Source organism: Trachinotus anak, unplaced genomic scaffold (assembly GCF_046630095.1).
Source record: "Trachinotus anak isolate AG129_WGS33_773 ecotype Australia unplaced genomic scaffold, CSIRO_AGI_Tana_v1 ptg000003l, whole genome shotgun sequence".
Lineage (NCBI taxonomy): Eukaryota > Metazoa > Chordata > Actinopteri > Carangiformes > Carangidae > Trachinotus > Trachinotus anak.
This window is the reverse complement of record NW_027273854.1, coordinates 9,161,458-9,181,559: the sequence shown is the minus strand read 5'-3', so window position 1 is coordinate 9,181,559 and position 20,102 is coordinate 9,161,458. Positions and strand designations below refer to the sequence as shown.

At 46.5% G+C, this 20,102-nt stretch overlaps 1 protein-coding gene across 2 annotated transcripts in view; it reads right to left on the bottom strand.

The window, feature by feature from the left end:
- adgrl1a (adhesion G protein-coupled receptor L1a) overlaps positions 1-20,102 on the bottom strand; it is a 92,598-nt gene that overhangs the window by 59,539 nt on the left and 12,957 nt on the right. Inside the window, exon 1 of one of the 2 annotated variants that reach the window (XM_071472519.1) lies at positions 8,959-9,011. The exons of the other annotated variant lie outside the window; for it this stretch is intronic. The gene's annotated coding sequence lies outside the window, so the exon portion shown is untranslated. Of the gene's footprint in view, positions 1-8,958; positions 9,012-20,102 lie in introns of those variants that run through there. 2 annotated transcript variants of the gene reach the window in all.

Here is a 20,102-nt window from a genome sequence, read left to right as displayed (position 1 = left end):
TCCGCAAATTGTACAATCTGACCTCTATACACCCAACAGCTGCCAAAACAAGATCAAATCAATGTCACTGCAGAAAAAATATGATACCAGCTTGTATAAACCGCTGCCCTCCCACAATCCTTCATTGTTATCTTCCAGTTGGGCCTATCGCTAATCTCCCTAATCCTTTTTGGTGAGGCTATCGCTAGCAAGGACAGCATAATAGCATTAGATATTATTCCTTCACAACAACCTGATTCTATTGCATTTGCATTGATGCTCAACAGCCCGCACGAGCTCGGCCATAATGAGAACTGATAGCCTACTGTAATGTTTTAACACTAGAGCATTCATTCAGGATGGATAATGTTGTTAAGCTAGCACTGACTACACAAGCACATTCAGGTCAGATCATCCCAACACTTCTCCATTTACTGTGGTAGGTCAGTTAAGGCCGGAGCTCTGGTGTGGTAGTATCTCGCTGGCTGCAGCAGCAGGGCTGTTTATATAATGACACCATTGTGCCGGCTGTGTGCAGATGGAACATCAGAGCTCTTGTAATGGCCTGTGTATTAGGGCCAATGTGTTTGATTACTGACTCAGGGAGAGCGGGGATAGGCTGTGTAGTCAACAGGGAATAAGGCTCCCTCCAAAACAGCAACCCAGGGACAAAAAAAGACCTATTTGAAGAAACTGAAGGAAAAAGGGAAGAGACCGAAAAAAAAACAGGGGGAGACTTTAATGGAAGTGTGCTTTAAGGGAATGCAAATGAGACAAGGGAATCTGCAGAGCTGCAGAACACAGCGGAGGGATATCAAACAGGTCTAGTGTGGCTGTCAAAGAGGTAAAGGCAAAAAGGAAGGGGGAGAGACATAGAGATAGAGCCCCCCTCACTTTATTCAACAGACACTTCTGTACCACTTTTTCCAGCTTCAGCATCCGCCCTCAGCTGCAGCTCTACACAAACCCCAACCCACACAACTCCTCATCTCTAGAGTCTACGCTTTAACTATTATATGTTTCCCAAACAGTAGTAGCGCTCAGAAGAAAAAAAAAAAAACAAAAAACGCATGTAAAGCTGCCAGTGAGAGCCCAGTGTTCCTGAGTGACAGTTCTATGTGTTAATCAGAGAGCATGAGTATCTGAGGAGGGTTCACTATGTGTGATAACAGCGCAGCATCTGTGAATGAGTGATAGAGATAGTCTGCCCCTAGCCAGCCAGCCAGCCACCACGCAGCAGAGAGAACATGCTCCCCGGCCCGGTCCTCGGTGTCTCCAGTGTGGCCTGTGATTTATTCTGGCGGTGGAGAGCTTGTCACTGTTCATTATTACTGATGCAACAGGAGGAAACGCCACCACCCATCAATGCTTGGCCCTGTGATGCTCGCCACAGCTGCCAGAGGAAGTGACCTCACTGCCCACCTGTCTTCTCACACAAACACTGGCTGCAGCTTTGCTCTAATGGGCTCTAATATCTTACAGGGGTTCAAACCTCTGACCCAGTTTGGCAGTCACCTCTCAACCAATCACCACAAAACTGTACAGTAATTACTGTACAGTACCCTAACACTAACCCAGTAATTCAGTCTGAAAATTGCAATTTTGCATTGACAAAGGTGAGAAGCCTCAACTCTGTGATCTAAGAACATTGAAATGTATTTTAAAAAACACCTAGAAGATGCGGAAAGTTGAGCAGCACAATTTGTGCAACACATCTGGCACATAACTACGGCCTGTTTCTGGCTTTTGACTTTTTATCTCACGCTTTCTACTCCATTTCTTTCCCACTGCTTCCCAGCCTCACAGTCAAATTAGATATGCTCAGTATCAGTCAACCTGCGCTGTCAACTTTGTCAGCATGAGTTGCGTCGCAAATCAATAGGAGGAAATGAATAATTCACTGTGACCATTAAGTCTCAACAACAAGAGTGATAACTGCCGTCCCTGACATTAATCTTATGAGCCACCAACAATGGATTATGATATAACATGATAATGTTATGAAATTGTACTCTCTGGTGAATCTTGCTCCCTCCCGCCCTTTGCATTGAGCTGTTCCCAGATGTCACTTGGCTGTGACTGGCAGGCTGCCACCCCGAGTGCCTGTGCACCGCCAGCCTCGGCTAGATCCATCTTCATTAAGGACAGAAGCGCTGTGAGTTGTGTGTATTATTATCAGTGTCTATTAATCTGAAAGCTCCAGCAGGGCAACCCCGCCTCACTGTTGCACTACAGTACACCATAGCCAAGCATATGCTATGTACAAACACACGACGGATGCACACCGCACCGACAGAACACATGCAAAGTTGTGACGCATCTACACAGGCACACAATCCTTTTACACTCCCACCTATTCACAGCTCTCTCTCTCTCTCTGATAATGAGCACGGCAAAAGACTTAAACAATTTGCAGATAATGTATGCTCACTCCTAATTGGGAAGGATAGACAATAATTATGTGTGGGGGGAAAAAACTCTTTCGTAACTGTTTAGCTACCTTTGGGATTCACTCAAGGCAAACTGTAGATTCCCGCTCCGTAAGTGTTGGTGTCAGTGACACGCACATGATGGTGGCTCGAAGCATTTGCACACATGTTCACCCCACATGCACACACTCACACATGTACACACAGAGAAGAGCCCACCGGGGCGCCACATGTGATGTTGACCTAGTTTAGATCTGTGGCACAAAGTAGAGCAGGGATTCAGAACAAAAAGAGACAGTGACATTTAAAAATAGGCTGACATTCTTTTCATCTCATTGCTGAGACCCATACAATGGAAGTATCCATCTTTTGTGTCAGTGGCACCATCAACTAATTATTCCTTCACATCTTCAACTTGCCACTTTAGAGGTCCACGCTTTTTTACACAGGCGTCAGTCTGGATTCAGTGAAAGTATTTCGAGTCTGGAGGATCAAACTGACCAGAAACAGAGCTATGACTTATATATTTATATATTCTAACTGTCAAACAGTTCAGACAGATCAGTCGCTCTTTGCTTCATCATTGCTGACTATAACCATTTTTTCTCTCATTTACAGTGAAGTGTCTGAAGTGGTGAGACCATGTAATTGGAATATTTGAACGTATCGTGCTTTGTATTTTACTCACCCAAATTGTTTCCTCCTCTTTACTTCTACATACTGGGTTTTTAACATGCTTCATCCCTTTCACTAAATTTCGTTAAAAAAAAAAAGTCTGCTGCAGGCTGCTCATTGAATGTGAAGCGGACGTTGTTGTTGTGCTGTGGTGCGTTCAAAGGTTGTAAGAACGTCCAAGCCTTAGCAGTCAGCTGATAAAGAGCAGCCTTTTTTTATTGCTAGCAGCTACTATATCTGTGATATCCTTTTGATGGTACCAATGTTTGATTCATTTTTTCAGATTCCAGGTTTACACACGATAGCTTGAGAGAGCTGTTTATTAGAGAAGCTACTAACGTCGGAGCTTTACACTTTACACAAATGAAACACACACCAGAGGAGCAGTCTGCATTCTGAGCACCTCATGGGCGTATGATTCTAGCCTTTAATGTGAGTGCACATTAACTAAGCTTAAGATGAATTTATGTGGACTTTTATCAACCCAGTGCCTTCTCTCAGCTGGGGAGTAGACTACTCAATTTAGTTTTTAGTAGTTCAACTACACTCCAACTTTTAAAAAAAAGTGCAGTTTCCCTCACCCTCTCTACCTGTCTCGACTTATCCAGATGATTTTGTTGTGCATTGCCAGAGAACAGTGAGTGGGTGTTCGCCTGTTTATTTGGATGCAAACATGTCTACCTTTCCCAAATGCACATGTCTGAGAAATTTGTGCAGTGCAATGTTGTGTGTGTGTGTTTGTGTGCAAGAATGTCTATGTGTGTTTGTGTGTGAGTGATGTATCTAATTTGATAGTAGTGGCCCCAATCTGCCTGCCAAGGTTATCCAGCTTTAGGATGGGCAGAGTGGGCATCATGAGATTCTGACACAGCAGGCCGGTCTGACATGCCCCAATTCTAAAACATGGCTGTCACTCACTTCCTTTAACTCTTCCCCTCCTTGTCTGCCTTTGTCATATTCACATATGCCCCCCCCCCTTTACACACACACAGATGCTGTCCCACATACAGCACAGTAGCAGCCTTCATACCTACTCAGGAATAACAGAGTAGAAATAAAAGTGTACACATACACATGCATGGGCAAACACAAGCATGTGGTCGTCTTATTCAGCAAAATCTCAACTTAATGTATGAACATTTATTCATTTGTATCTGTAATTTGCAACAACTGAATCAGCAAAAGAAATTGCTGGTGTTTGTATAAAATACGTTTGCGCAGAGGTGGAGGAAATGTTCATGCTGCAAGAGTAAATCAAGTCTCCAGCACAATAACAGTGTAATCATCACACAACAGCCTGTGCATATATCTATTACTCAGGTGTCCAGGAACCCATGACAGGTAAATGTTCAACACCGGCAGGCGGACAAGCTCAAAACCGCACAGACGACCTCAAGCTGAGTGTGGAGCTGCTATTACTAGAGAAATTACTGAGGAAGTTCCTGTTCTTCATCTGCCTCCTTTTCTCTTGTTTTGAACAACACACAAAAACACACAAGTGCACACATTCGTGCAATGAGGTCCCAGAGGAGGGACAGGCAATGGTGGTCTGATTATTAGAGAGGAGCAGTGGGAGACACAGCCCAGAGCCCAGAGCTCAGGGCCTCAGTCAGTCAGGCTGTAACAGGTGCTGCTTTCCACTGCCTGCTTCTGTTAATTACCAACAGCACGGCGCTGGAGACGCTTTGCCAGGATCCACACCAGGTGAACACCCATCGGTGCATGGAGAGGATCCAGAGGGTCTGTGCCGAACGCCCCCCCACCCCCCTGCCACCACTTATAGACTGAAGCTATGTAAGTACACACACACACTTACGTGCACACAAAAACAAAGACATGTGAACACTCCCATGCATTCACCACACACGCACTTGTATATTTTTGTGTCGTTTTTGTGCGCTGGTGTAATGGTTACGTGTTGAGACATGTGCACCCAGACACACACCTTCGAATGAGCGCACGCACACACACACACACACACACACACACACACACACAGCTCTGACTCTGCCCACACTTTCTTTTTCTTTCTCTCCAAACACTCATTTCTCCCTCCATCTCCCCCAGTCCCCGGAGGCCAGAGTACATCAGTTCATCGACACATTTCATTCTGGTCGGTGGTCTCCATGGAACCTCCTGTTTCATGTGACCTTTCTTCCCCTCTCCGTTCCGGGAGTCTCGGGCGTCTGGTCACTCTGAATCACTCCCCCCGTCTGCCTTTGTTTGGGGAAAAAGGTTCGGCAGAGAAAGGGAACCAAGCGCATAAAGGGAGATGAATCAACAGACATCTCATGGCGCCTTCTGCTGTTATCCAAGTGAAGGATAGTACTGTTTGTACTCAACCACCTTATCACCCCTCCCCCTCTACACATCTCTCCTCAACCTCATGTCTCTGCCCCTCCACAACCCCCTCCGCCCCTGTTTTGTACTCGCATGCTCCCTCCACCCCTCTGCAGCTCACATCCTATTTTCACATCTCATCATCAGATCCAAGTTTGCTTCATTCCCATCAATAATGGACGAGTTTTTTGACTGGGTGAAAATAAATAACTCTCAGCCAATCAAGGGTGGGCTTGCAGACATTCCGCCGGCTGCTGTCAGCCAATGGGGGAGGAGCTTTGGCGGTTCAAATGAGATCAGAAGTGAGTTGGTGCTCTGATCCCACTGAAAGGAAAAGTAAATTATTCAGGTGACACTCTTGCTGCAAATTCCCCCTAAACCAGCACAGCCGCTTTGCCTCTGTGTGGGGGGAACACTGCGTTTTCCACACAGTTAAAAAAGATTTAAAATGCAAATAGGCATTCACTGACAGCAGCACTCAGTCATAAATTGAAACACCCTAAAAGATAACTAAACACATGCAAATGAGCTGATTAGCCGAATATGCAAATTAATACATTATTTGTAGAAGGTATTTATATGTTAATTGACACAGTGGCTCACTGTAGATTAATTATATATATATATATATCATACATTAAATATAGAATAATGTATAGCAGTGGGTACAGATGAAAAGATAAGGGTAACAATTAGCTGCCATTAGTACTCTCTAGAAGTCTCTTTCCCTCCCATTCATCTGACGTATGGCACCGTCCCAAGTTACAAATTGAGGAAATCTCATTCTAATGTTCATGAAGCTGAGCGGAGCTTCTCTGAATATCCACGTCAAAGCAGACGGCTGGCTCTGCATTCAAAGAGGATGGATGTGGGGGGAGCGCTGCTAGCTTTAAGCTCTGTAGGTTTCGCTCTCTCTCTCTCTCTTTCCCCCTCTTACTGTCTCTCATCCCCTCAGCCTCTTGGCCCCCTGACCTGTGCAGGTCTCACGTTCCTGACTCCTCTCTCAGCTAGCAGCCGATCGATAGATGGATCTGACTTTACCCTGACTCAATAACCCCTCATGCACATCCTCTTTCTCGGAGGAGTGTGCGCGCCAGTAGAGGCAGGGTATGGGTCTGCATGTGCAAGTTTGTGCTTGCAAGGCATGGTTTTGGGGTCTTTTGGCAGAGCTGTGCATGTACGTGTCTGTGTCTGCCAGCTCCAGTCTCTCACCCCAGGGCCTAGAAGTCACGGCATTGTGAAAACAGATTGATTTCTGCCCTCCCACGCACAACAATTAACTACACAGCGCTCAATTAGACACACGCTGGAGACACCTTCAGACAAGCCTTTGCCTTGACCTGGGATCTGTTTCCTGCAAACCAACCTAGAGTACTTCTTCATCCCTCCAACAAAGGCGTCAGAGGTGTCGAGAATGGTGAGAGCCACAGAGATGATAGTGGGAAGGTGTTTATGTGCCCTGTTCTGGCAGAATTAGCTCTTCCTGTTGTTCGCTGCATCTTCCTGGGAGAATGTGTCCCAGCACAAAATGAGTCAAGATTATCTTTAATGATGTTGACGGTGTGCAGTTTCATTATCGCCGGTGTTCACACACTGCTCCACAGCTTGCGCCGCTAGCTGAGTAAGCGGACTTAGGATGCTAATTTAAAGGTAGAGGGATTCCAGAGGAGCGAGGAACCCTCTGTATCAGCCGCCCCGTGTCCACCCTGGGGACCCATATCTGCGTAACACATGTTGATCATCCAGTAAAGGACAAACAAGGTTGTCATCCCTCCGTCAGCTTTCTGTCACTTTTCATTTTTCCATGTGAAACACTCCGGTGAGCATGTCTTTCTCTGTATCTCTCTCTCTTTTTCCTTGAGCCAAGACATTTGTCAGAATTTCAACAATGTCCTCCCACTGCTTCAGTAAACCAGGCTCTGTTTGTTTACTTGCTGAGGCATAGATGTCTATTGTCTATGTCTATTCAAGGAAATAAAATGCAACCGCTATTTACTATCCTTAATTCTTAGCCTGTCTCATTAATCCAGCTGTGAATATAATTAATTTCACATCTATCATTCCATTTTCACCTTTTCCAGCATTCCTTCCTGAAAATACTATAATTAACAACTGATTCTAGCTATTATAAGGAATTATCAAATTTGCAGCAAATTTACTGAACAAATGAATAATCCTATGTACAAAATTAAAATAAGTATTTCTTATTAAAAGTAGGAAAAAACGGGTCATCAGCACATTAAGATTGAGCTGTGACAATTATTTCCACAGATGCTGGCGCTGACGTTAATTGTGATCCACTGCTGCATGGCCAAGTCATTGCATGGTTTAAGTGTGTCATTCATAACACGGGCTAAGGGAGATAATAGAATTTGAGTGTGTATGTGGACATGTGTGCATGTGTGTTTGTTTATGAAAAACGGGAGAAAGACCAAATGAGAGAGAGAGAGAGAGAGAGAGAGAGAGAGAGAGAGAAAGAAACACAGAATTCAAGTACAAGCTCCAGTGAGTGTTAACATTTCTAATTATCTCACTGTCACGTCTGGAGGCTAAGAAGATAACACCTGAAGTCACCAGGGCGGCAGAGCAGGCATACACATACAGACTATACACACACTCATACACAAACAGTCCCACAAGCTTGCACACCTCCCACCTCCCGCACCTCCATGCTAGGCCCTCAGATTTGTCTCTCTCTGCATGATTGCCTCAACCTCTCACTTCTCTTTCTCTATCTTTCCCTAATTTCTATTCTCCCTTTTTGTTGCACTCACACTCTGTGTGAAGCACATGTGAGGTCCAGCTTATGTGGGCGCGCCACTGTTTACTTACGTATGTACTGATGTCAAGATGCTGCGCTCATCTCACCCCTGCTGCACTTGTATGCTGGCAAGTCCAGCAATACGTTGCGTGTTTCCACTGATGTTTATCCGTGTCATGCCTATTGAACACAGCTTATGGCCTGTGTTTGATATTAAATCCCATGCTGAGGGGCTATCTGGTTGCTCCACTGATCAGATAAGCACCAGAGGGAAGGAGGGTGGATTTAACTGGTTTTAGTAATCACAACAGTCCATCCCCCTCCTCTGTCCACGCAACTGTACATCCCAACTGAGGGATTTGCATTAATACTGCAGGCTCTTTTGGACTCTGCTAACATATAAATTGTAAACCCCTTTTCTATAAATTGTACAACTCGCTTCAGGGCTGATGAAAGAGACTCTGTCTCTTGGCAGCCTCTCCTGTTTTGGCCCTGATGCCCTGCAGATGGCCTTTTGGTAGCAATAGCCATGCTCCTGTAACTTTCTTCTCTCTGTCACCCTGCAATCCCCCCCTGGCCTGCTAAATTCAAGTGGTGCGAAAGCTGGGAACATTTCCACTTAAGGTCCGGGTCAGGGTGACTCACTGGGTGCTGGAGACCTGGCTTGTGCTCTTTGAGACTGTTTAAAATGATAGAGGCATTCAGACGAAGGAGAGCCTTGAAATATTAATCACATTAGAATTAACAGAGCTGTCAATCAAACCAGATACAGACCATCATCCTTGTGCCTTCTGACTGCGTGGGCTCCAGCACTACTGCCATCATCTGCAAAGTGACACAAAGACAGAAATGCCAATTTCCTCCATGTCTACAATAAACACAGTGAAAGCAAATATATGTCTACTAGACTGCTCTACCATGAATAAAGAAGGAGCTTGTATACAGGCCAACAATGCCTGCTTATTGGTGAAGGAGCACAAACACAACGCTGCCCATATTTACAGACACACAAATCACAACAGCCTGGTGTCACTGACCCAGCATCCTGGTCAGCAACACAGTCCGCCCCCCTCACACCTCATCATCCAAGCCGCTGACGCTCACATACCTATGGCCTGGTGCTCTGTTGTGTAACCCAACCAGCCAGGCTTTCAAAGCACAGAGGTCCAATGTGATTCATGGTATTTAAACCTCCCATCTCAAATGCAACCCAGAGCTCTGTTGCTGTGACATCATAGCTAGGGCCCTGATTGGTCACCAGATGGCTGCCCTGATTGGATTCTGGCCCAAACTGTGCGGGCTGAATCACTGCCTCAGTGCTGCTCTGGATACTGATCCAGCCCACCTGCGCTGCCCAGCAAACACACGCACACATTCATACATGCACACGGCCCACACTAGGGGACGTGAACACATGCACATAAGCTAAGATGCGCACACAGAACAAGTGTCAATGACATTCAATTAAAATGCTCATTCATAAAAATAAGTCACTTATCTGCCAACAACTGTACCTTCCTCCTCTTAATCTGTCTTTACCTTTTATATGTCTTGTCAATTGATTTTAAAGTGCCCCTTTTTGAAGATTATGGCCCTTTAAAATCTAAGTGCCCTTGTTTAACTTAGCTTAAACGACTTTCCCTCTTTGCTTCGTGGGTTAGGCCCCATTTCAACATTTCTGAGCGCTGTCCTGGGAGACATAAAGTGAATGAGAAAGCAAGGGCATTCAAAGAGGGAGAGAGAGAGAGAGGGAGAGAGAGTGAGAGAGAGAGAGAGAGAGAGAGAGGGAGAGCTTCGCTGTGCTATGTGTCAGTCTCTGAGTGTACCGAGGCTTTTACGCGTGTATCTACTTTCGCTCACTGTCTCTGTTTAGCTACGTGAAGCAATAAGTAGCTCTTAAGTGCAGGCATTCTCTTTTAAATACACTACAAATGGACGTTAGCTTCTACTTGAGCCTTGAGAGGCACTCCTGAAGCTTCCCTGATTGAGACATGAAACCAGAGCACTCCTCTATTCCATCCCCTTCCTGCAATCCGAAAAGCGATGCCTGCAGCAAGCTTCTCTAAAGATACCCCTGGCACACACATCCGCACCAAACACAGTTCCCCGAGGATGGCTGCAGGCATACTGCAGTGTCCATCTCTACAACCAGACCTCCACTCCATTCCCGGTGAGTCCCAGAGCGGCACAACACTTTCAAAACAGCAGCATTACAATTTATCGCTTATTCCACTTCTGCAAAATCCTCATCAGAATTGTCCCTTCTGTGATGTTTCAGTATCTTCTGTTTTCTTTATGCACTTCAGTCTCACTCTCTCCCCTGCTTCCCATTGTATCGGCAGGCTGATCAAACACTTGCATCTGCAGCTTTTTCAATCTCTCCAGAAGCGACGGAGAGAGCTGCAAAACCCTCTTATAAGCCCAAAGGAAACAGAAGCACAACATTTGGCAGTGGGACAGACCCCCTGCTGCACCTGTGCCTGTTCAGGCAGATCAGTATTTAGCTGCGGCCGCCTGCTGCCCCGGGGACAATGAGAGGGGAATGGACGGATGGACCGAGGATTTGAGAGGAGGACTTGGACACCGTTCCCCAACCTGTGTGCCAGCGTTATGGGTCGAGTGGACCAAATGTCTACTCACTGGCACTAACACACAGCTGTTTGGTGATCTGCCTTTGGGCCAACCCCACAAATACACACACACACACACCCGTGAAGAGGAACACATTCAACATCTTGTCCAACACTGCCATCTCCTCTTTTTTTCTTGACTATAAAAGAAAAAAGGGGCAAAGGGAGGGTGTACATGGAGGAATGAGACTGAAATTATGGCTGCGGTTTACAAACACTTGTAATTAACATACAGTGTTTGAAATAGCCATATGCAGGAAATACCAAATTAACTACTTTAACTACTACAATGTTACTACTACAACCTGTGCTGCAACTGTACCCCAATCTACGCCACCTTGTTCTGCATTTCAATGCGTGCTGGCGAGGTTTCAGACCCGTATCACGCTCTTTCCCCGACGGAACAAGCTTCACTCTCAATTCAGAGAAACACCATCCCTCCTGGTGCCAAAACACTCCATCAACCCCCCCTTCTGATATTTAAGAAAGCTGTTGATCACACCTGTTCCCGCTCCATCCTTGGATGTGGGAATCACGATAAAGGGAATGGCATCAAATGTGTTATCTGCTTTGGAGCTGTGACGCTGCGTTTCTATGGCAACACTCCACCCGGTGTTACTGTCACTTTGCTGCCTTTTCTTTCACTGCCAGCTATTCTCCAAGACAGTCTGAGTCCTGTTAAAAAAAAAAAAAAAAAAAAAAAAAAAGACCAACAGGAGTAGACTGTGTAAAGGGAGCTACAGAGAGAAGGCAGGCTCAAGTGTCTCATGTAGGCACCTCATATAGTTCTGTATGGATATATTTTGCCCTAATGTTTCCTTTTTCTCACTCTCAACTAATCTATTAAGGCAAACATGAGGAATTTTGGGGATGCTCCTGCGCTGGTCAATACCCACGTTTAAAAGTTATTATTCACCAAGGAAGATTCATGAATTCATGAATTCATGAATTCATGAATTCATGAATCTATTCTCCTATTGACAATGAGCTATGTTTACCTAATTATGCACAAAACAGACATTCATCAGAGTGGCATTTGTTTGGGCCTATGTTTCCTCTTAAATAAATGAACACAGAAGCCTGTGGTGATGCAGTAACACCCTCCCCTGGGAGCCTGGTGTCCTGCAGGGACGTCGATCTGCATGGTGACAAACTGTTGTTCCGATCGATACGGCCCATTATTGATCGTTCGCTGATGATCAATGTCTCCTCCTTGTCTGCATCATTATTGCAACGGGTGACATTAATGAGCCCTGGTGCTCCCATTATCCCAGCCTATATATACTCTCACTCTCACACACCTTGTGTTTTGCACTCACAGATACAGTATGTTCTCAGGCACACAGAGAGAGCAGCCATACCTAATGTGTCATTTACTTAATTAGATCATGACGTGCAAGAAAGCATACGCATATGTGTGTACACACACACGTGCACAACTACACAAAAGCCAGAAATCTTGCCATGGAGTCTGTAGCAGGACGATAAACTGGACCTCAGTCCACACAGGGGATAAATTGAGAGTGAGAGCAGCAGAAGGAGAGCCAAGATGAGAGGGCAGCCTAGAGAAAAAAGGCCAGTGGAGATGTACACTAGCCTTATCACTCTCTCCCTCTTTCCCTCTGGTTCTGGAGCTTTGCTGGAGAGAGAGGACAGAGAAAGAGTGAGAGACTGAGGCTCTGAGGCTACAAAGAGCTGCGGGGGAGTGGGGGTGTGGTAAAAAAGTAACGCTGGGCACAGACGACCACTTTAACAACTCATTTCCCCTCATAACTCCACCACTGCATACAAACACAGACACACAGATATACTGAGGGCGTTAAACAGACAGTAATGGAGACATGAGAAGAAAAGACAAGAGAGACGGCAGCGCCGAGGGGAGCCTGATGGGAAAAGACAAAGAGGAGGGGAGGGGGCGAGGGATGAGGAGGGAGATCGAGCACATAAAAGAGTTGTAATTTGCCTAACGAAAGAAGAGAGTGACAGATAGTAGAAAATGAGTATGTTGAGGGGAGGAGAAAATGATGGGCTAGGGAACATGTTGGTGGGTTAGAAAAGGTTGAAGGAGAAACAGAGCACAGATGAAAATGGGAGAAGGGCAGAGAGGCAATTGTGAGAGGAGACAGAGGAAAGAAAGTGAGAATAGTGTGTGAATGTGAGAGCTGCTGGGCCTGGGAGAAAACTCAAAAGGACAGGGGGATAGAAAGATGGCGGCGCGGAGTGAAAGGAGAGCTGATGAAGATGGAGGAGGGCCGAGGTGGGGAGGGTGGTCTTTAATCAAAATGTTTTTCAATTAATTTTACAATTAAGGCGCTGCTCGTTAGCTTTGGCACACACAAGAGATGACATTGCTAACAGTGCTATGCGTGTCATTAATATAATGATGACAGATTGGCGTTCCTGTGGGACTGCCTCTGCTCCATGACAGCTGGGCCTTCCAAACGTCACCTGACCAGCATGACATCACCTCGCCCTTATTCAACATGGCTGCTAGTGGTACAAGGGACATGGCCAAGACACAACAGCTCCTGCACACCCACTTGGCTCTGCAAGGAAGGGCAATGACACAGCTAGAGTGGCTGCTCCTCTACTTCTCTCTTCCTCCATCCTTCGCTTGATCTTTCATACAAGGATGTTCGCCCGACAAACTCCTGCCCACTTTCTTGCAAAAAAATGCCCAAGGTGCACTTGTGTTATGGTATCGTACTGTATACTGCCTCACAGACAATCAATCACTTGAGGAGCAGAGCACACGCACACAAAGTCACACACACAAACACACACACATCCACATACCACACACTCTGCTGGAGCCTGACTCTCTTATACACTGTTGTCATGGCAACGCCATTAAGGGAGGACACTCAGGCTGCAACTCTGGTGAAATCAGCCCGTCTCTCCTCTACCTCTCTCTCTCTTTCACACACACACACACACACACACACACACTCACTTTCCTTTTCTTTCACTGCCAGCCATTTCTATTTGTCTCCCTCCATTACTTTCTCTTCCTCGCCCATTGTCCTTCTTCTCTCCTTGCATCACCCTTGGCGCACCTCTCTGCCCGTCTCTCTCCATTACTGTGCTACCTTTTCATCTTCTCACCTCCCGCCTCCCACTTCCCAGGCAAATGTAAATATGTCATCTCACTTCTAAAACCCTCACAGCGTTTATATCTCTGACTTTTGTTTGGTCTCCACCCACATATTCTGAGGACCTCTCTGTCTGTCTGTCCCTTTGCCTGTCTCTCTCTCTCTCTCACTCTCTCACTCACTTCCATCCATCCATCCTTAGAGACACAGAATACATTTGTGGTACCTCTCTTCTTGTGCCCTCTCCAATTAAAGGGGAGATTTACAGGGGGGAATCAGTCAGAGGGCAGCCTTGGAGGACAGCTTTAATAAGGGCTCCGTGCTGCATTGCTCTCTTCTCCATGCTCCCTCTCCCTCTCTCTCGCTCTCTCTCTCTCTCTTAGCAAGATGGCTTGCCATTTAGCAGGTGCGAGGACAGGAGACAGGGGGAAACAGGTTACATGATAACCCCTCCCTGACAGGAACATTAAACAGTGGCCCAGCCGTTAAAAGCTAGGCAGCCAACAATGGTCAATGCCAATTTGCGGGTGCCCCAATGCAGTTAAAATAACTGCATAAAAAGAAGCTCTAGAACTTAACTGCTAAGCAAGATATTATTCAAGCTCATGCCTCAAGTCTCAGCTGCCACATTAGTTCCAGCAGCCATCTCATCCATCTTGTAGCTCACTAACAGTTGGTGGGTTCACTGTGTAGCTTCACAACTTCATGATATTGATGGTGCGCCTTAGCAAATAATGGCTTGTAGTTTAGAAACCATGCCAGTTCAGGAAAGATCGCTATAGAAACACCTTCCCGTGCCTTCGTACGTATCGCGGTTAGAGCTCATCCCAATGGGCCACCTGTTTGCCACAAGCCAGAGCATCAAGCCTCAACCCCCACCCACCCCGATCCACTCCAACCCACTTGATGAGCTAGATAACACAGTATGGTGGAGAGCACACACAGGATGCCCCCCAGAGAAATAATCTTGAGATAGAGCGAGTGAATGCAGAGGATAAGCAGCAGGACCCAGGGCTAGCAGGTGGCCTGCATGATGAGAAGAGAAGAAGGATATAAGAAAGAGGGACAGAGATGGAGAGATAAAGAGAAACAGGAGACAACATGAGGAGTGAGTAAAGGAAGAGGAGCTGGCTGAATGAAAGAGAAATTCCTAGGTAAGGATAGAGCGAGTCAGGAGTAGTCTTCATTAAAGGATGCAGACAGGAGAGAGTTGTGAGATGTAGGGTGTGAGTAGGTGGTAGGATGTGAGGGGATGTGAGTGGAGAGGAAGGGAGGAGTGGGCATTAGAGGGAGACGGAGGCATCTGCTGCTGCTCCACATGGATGTTTATCCAGCCTGTGGCTTCCTGAGAGACACATAGTAGAACTTTTCTCCCCAGAAGCTGCCTCTCACATCCCTGTGTTGGTCTGCATGTTTGTGTGTGCAGACAAGTCCAGATACATTTCTGTGTTTAATAGTCTTTGCGTGTATTAGGCACTGGCCCAGTAAGTGTGTCTGCAACTGTCTAAGTATAGCATCGGCGTCTCTTTTCCACGTGTGCTAGTTTGCTCTTCACCAGCTCTGGGTGGGTTTCAGCGTAATGTAAAGCAGCACAACCCCTTCAGCAGGCTGGTGGTTGTGTTCAGGCCTGGGTGAGGGGGAGGGCTGGAAGTGGATGAAGGGACGGCGGCAAAGGGAAGAGATGACTGTATATATTTAGCCTCATACACAATCAGTTGCGAGGCCAGACTGAAGGCTGAAGTACTGCTTAATACTTACAGTACGCACTGTTAAAACACACTGACCACAGAGTAGTTGACTCGGAGCACAGGAACCGTGTTGAGGCTAACAGCAGCGACGGCATGAGAATTGCCTCTCAAAATGGAGGGGAGCAGAGAGCTCTGTGTTGCAGCATGGCTGTTATGAATATTTGAAGCACCCATATCGCTAGACTCCTGGTTGTTGCTCGAGGGGGGAAACATGGGCGCGGGCACAGAGTGGTTGGCAGTGCTGAGAGGCCGGGATGGAGGGGGTTGGCGGGCAGTGGCAGAGGCAGCGGCCCATCCTGAGGCTGGCAGCAGGCGGCTCAGTGAATGAAAGCAGGGCAGGTCATGTGTGGGTGGGGAGGCGGGACTCTCCTGCTGCTGAGACAGATGCCACGGTTGTTAGGCTTAATTTCTTCTGCCAAGCACCACCCAGCACTGGCCAAAAACAAACTCAAATGCTTGTGGCCAGTGTGTGTGTCTGTTTCTGTGTCTGTGTGTGTGTTTGTGTGTGTGTGTGTGTGTGTGTGTGTGTGTCAATAGAGAGAAGGAGCACTGTTTGATTCGGTATCAGGCTCTACCAGGAGCACACACAAGCAGAGCAGTAATCGTTTACTGTTCAATCTCGTCCACCTTGCATCTCCTCCTCTGGTCTCTGAGTCTCTTTCTCGGGCCTATCTCCATTTCTCACCATCCATCTTCCTGACTCTTTCTAGTCTGTCTTTCTCTCTCTCTCTCTCCATCTTTACTCCATCTTTCCCTCTGCAGCAAAGCTGGCTCCCACTGCAGTGAAAATAAAAAAAGGCAGAGAGAGAGAGAGAGAGGGTGGGGGGTGGGAGGGGTGGGACGGGACGGGGGGGGGGGGGGGGGGGCACAGAGAGACTGAGAGAGAGCGAAAGAGAAGTGAGAGATGAAGAAAGAGCAGTGTGGTATTTGGCTCAGTGTTGCATTATTGGCTCTGGTTGATCTGATCTGAGCAGATTACAGCAATACAATACTCACAAATCACCTCTGCCTCTTGAGCCTCACACCCTGTCACTTGCACGCAAACACAACACACATGCGCTAACCCGCGCCGCACACCCAAACACACCCACACACCCTCCCCTGAGTCGACACCCACACCTGTGGCGTGTCTAGTCATTCTGTAGTTGCTGTTACATTACATTCACCGGCAACACTCCAGCGCACCCGTCATTCACCACACCGCTGCCTTCCTTGACAAGAGACGTCACCCATGCAGCAAAGACATAATTACCTCTCAACTAATAATTAGTAAAATTAATTCTCCAGCAAAAAAGACAGATTCTAAAAGCTGAATGTATTCATAATTTGTTCATTATAAATGAACACTTATTTCTTCCCCCCAATGCTCTGTTGCTTTTTCTTTCTATTCACTCCTCTCTTGACTTCACTCAGCCCAGCTGGGTTGGAGACTGTCAGGGTGGGGGCGGGGCAGCAGCCTGTGCCAAGGCCAGTGCGACATGTTTTGCTTCTTTACTTACACATCAGTTCGAGTATTGATCATGTTTGTGCAAGGAAACAAAGAGCAGGGAAAGTCAGAAAAACACCGAACAACAGTCGCCGTTGCCATTCAGGAAAAAAAAGATGCTGCCAACACACACACACACACACACACGCACACAAACCTGGCACACACCCCTCAACTCCCAAGGACGAACACATCATACATACACTTGGACGCCTACTGTTAACAGGTGAAGACAGACTCAAAGCATCACAGCAGCCTCCAAACCCAGCTCCCAACTCACCTAAAAAACAAACAAACACACACACACACACAACCGTCTCCACCAAATTCATTTCATCAGTAGCACAGCAGGTCTTTGGATGTCGATCCATAAACATTGATTTACACTTTGAAAGCAGTTATTCTCCTATATCTATTTACTCATTCATTCAGTTATGCATTTAATGTCAAAGAAGTCATAGCTGGTGTGGCTGAAGTCTGGTAATTAATTGACTCGTAAGATTTTTTTCTTTTTTTTTTCCCCCACTGGACGGAGAAATGAGAGCAAAGTTTCTGTTTCTTATGAAATACTGTGCTGCTCCTGTGTATTTTTCCATCAATCAAAAAAAGAAAAAAAAAACACTCTCCATCTCCTGCTGCATTGTGGACTGAGGCAGTTCTAACTGTAAGCTGTCAATGAGAGACTGTCTTTAATAAAACTCAAGTAGAATTGAGTTACAGTGCTTTAAAAAAAACAAAAAAAAAAAACAAGATGCAGATGCAAGGTGCATCACATTACAAATGCTAGAGTTGCCTCTGTGCAGCACATCAGTAATCTCTCTCTCATGCACACAATGGCAAAAGCTCAACCAAAGCGCGTCATGGTGTCTGGGCGGTAGACAGGCTTCGGAGACAACAACGGTGAAAATTAAATTCCATTTAAGGCTAATCCCATTTCCATCCTCTGCTGAGTCTCACTGCTATTGTGACAGTCAAGGAAATCTGTCTCAATTGTTCCATTGTGGGAATTGATGGCGAAACATGATACAGCATAAATAATGGAGCTTGACCACCAAGAGACAGGCCCTGAAGGAGACTTCGACAGGGTCAGACAAGCATGCTGCAGCACTGGGTGGTGGAGAGGGCAGGGAACAGATCCCATGCCAGACAAGAGGGTGAGGGAGACAGGTGAGCAGAAAAAGTGAAAGGCCGCTAGAGAACGGCGGGGTGACAGCAAACAATGTGTGTGTGTTTACACTAATTCTCTTGACATTTCACGGACAGTATTGTTTTTGCTGCGGCCGTTACTGACAGAGATGATGTGAGAAAGCGGAAAGATCTGAGTGGAGCACAGGCTGCGGGACAAACAATAGCCTTGTCCCAAACGTCCAAACATCAACCTCCCTCCAGTGTCACACACACAAACAAACATCTACACACACTTCTTGGTGCTGGAATCGAATCGGCCATTGGCATCCCAAGGGAGAGGAAGCAAGAATAAATTATCTTGCTTCACTCTAGTAACAGCTCCTCTCCAATCGAGCACTGGCATCGCATAGTGTTGCTGTCTCTACAAGAGTAAATATACTCATCTATTACATGGAACAAAACTGTTCCCACTTACAGTATGCCAAGAAGGCTGGGATTATTATTTAATAGAGTTTAATCTAAACTAAAAGTGCAAACTTTAATTTTTGGTACCCTGATGATGACAAGAGGCGAGGATGGAGGACCCTCCCTGAAAAACCAAACCCGGCTATAATTACACAGAAGATGAAATGAGGTGTTCAAATGCAGCTACATTTATGTGCCAACAGAGACGGGAGAGATGCTCATCTCCTGGGCTCATCTAAAATGAAGCGGAGACGACAGGAGACTGACACATAGAGATAGATGCGCAAACACCATCCACCTACTTTCCCTATTTGCATTCATTTCACATCCAACTCGAAATTCACATTCAATTTTACAGTCAGTTCACGTTCAAGCTGGCACTCAAATTCAGCCACTTGTGCATGCAGCCTGTATTCGTGGGTCAGTGTGGTTAAAGCTGACACTTTCTGTCAACACACCCATCACTAACCCCCATTACTCACTCACTTAGTCTCCTCCACCAAGCCTCACTCATTCATTTGCCCCCCCCCCCCCCCTTCCCACACCCCCACACACACCCCCACGCCCACGCGCGCCAGCTCCCCCGCAGATCTGCACAAACACACAGTCATCGCCCACTTGTTTGTTTAGCAATTTGTTCATTTGCTCAGGCCTTCACTTGTCCACAATATTCTCACCCACTCGTTCGACGTTCATTCATTGTCCCAGCCACTCGGGCTCTCATCTGGTCCTCCAATTTCTGCCACCGCTCCTAAGTCACATGCTCTCTCTTGCTCTCACCCACTCGCACCTTCTACTTCTCACCCATTGTTCCCAGTCACACTCTCTCTGTCTCTCTTTTTTTCTTCCGTTCTCGCCGTCTCTGTCACACACTTCACATCCAGTCTGTCCCTCCCCTTCATTAACCCCCCTGGATGACACAGTCCCTCACCTCACTTCACTGTTCTATCTTCCATGACTCTCTCGGGCTAAGACCGCCATCTCCCTCTCTGTATAGATTGCCTCCACCCATTCCAATAAAAGATTTAAGAGCTCCTTTAAGTGCTAATCAGGTTGTCATCCGTGCAGCCAAAATCAGAGGCTTGATAAATAAAGGCTTGTCTCTGTTGGCTAGCGGCTCGCTGTGTTTAAATAGGTGACACCGGAGTGCATTCTGAGCACACCAGATCGATGCCAGAACCCTTGGGGGTCCCCTGAAACGGTGAACAGAGACAAAGCTTAGCGCTCAATAATAACGCAGGGATAGTCAGCTTGCTCCCTATTTTCAGAGGAATTCTCCCTGGGCTTGTCCTCCACTCCCCTCGCTCTTTTTTTCTCTCTTCCTCTCATCACGACAGGCCTTTTCAACTTGCCAGTTGGCAGAATTGCA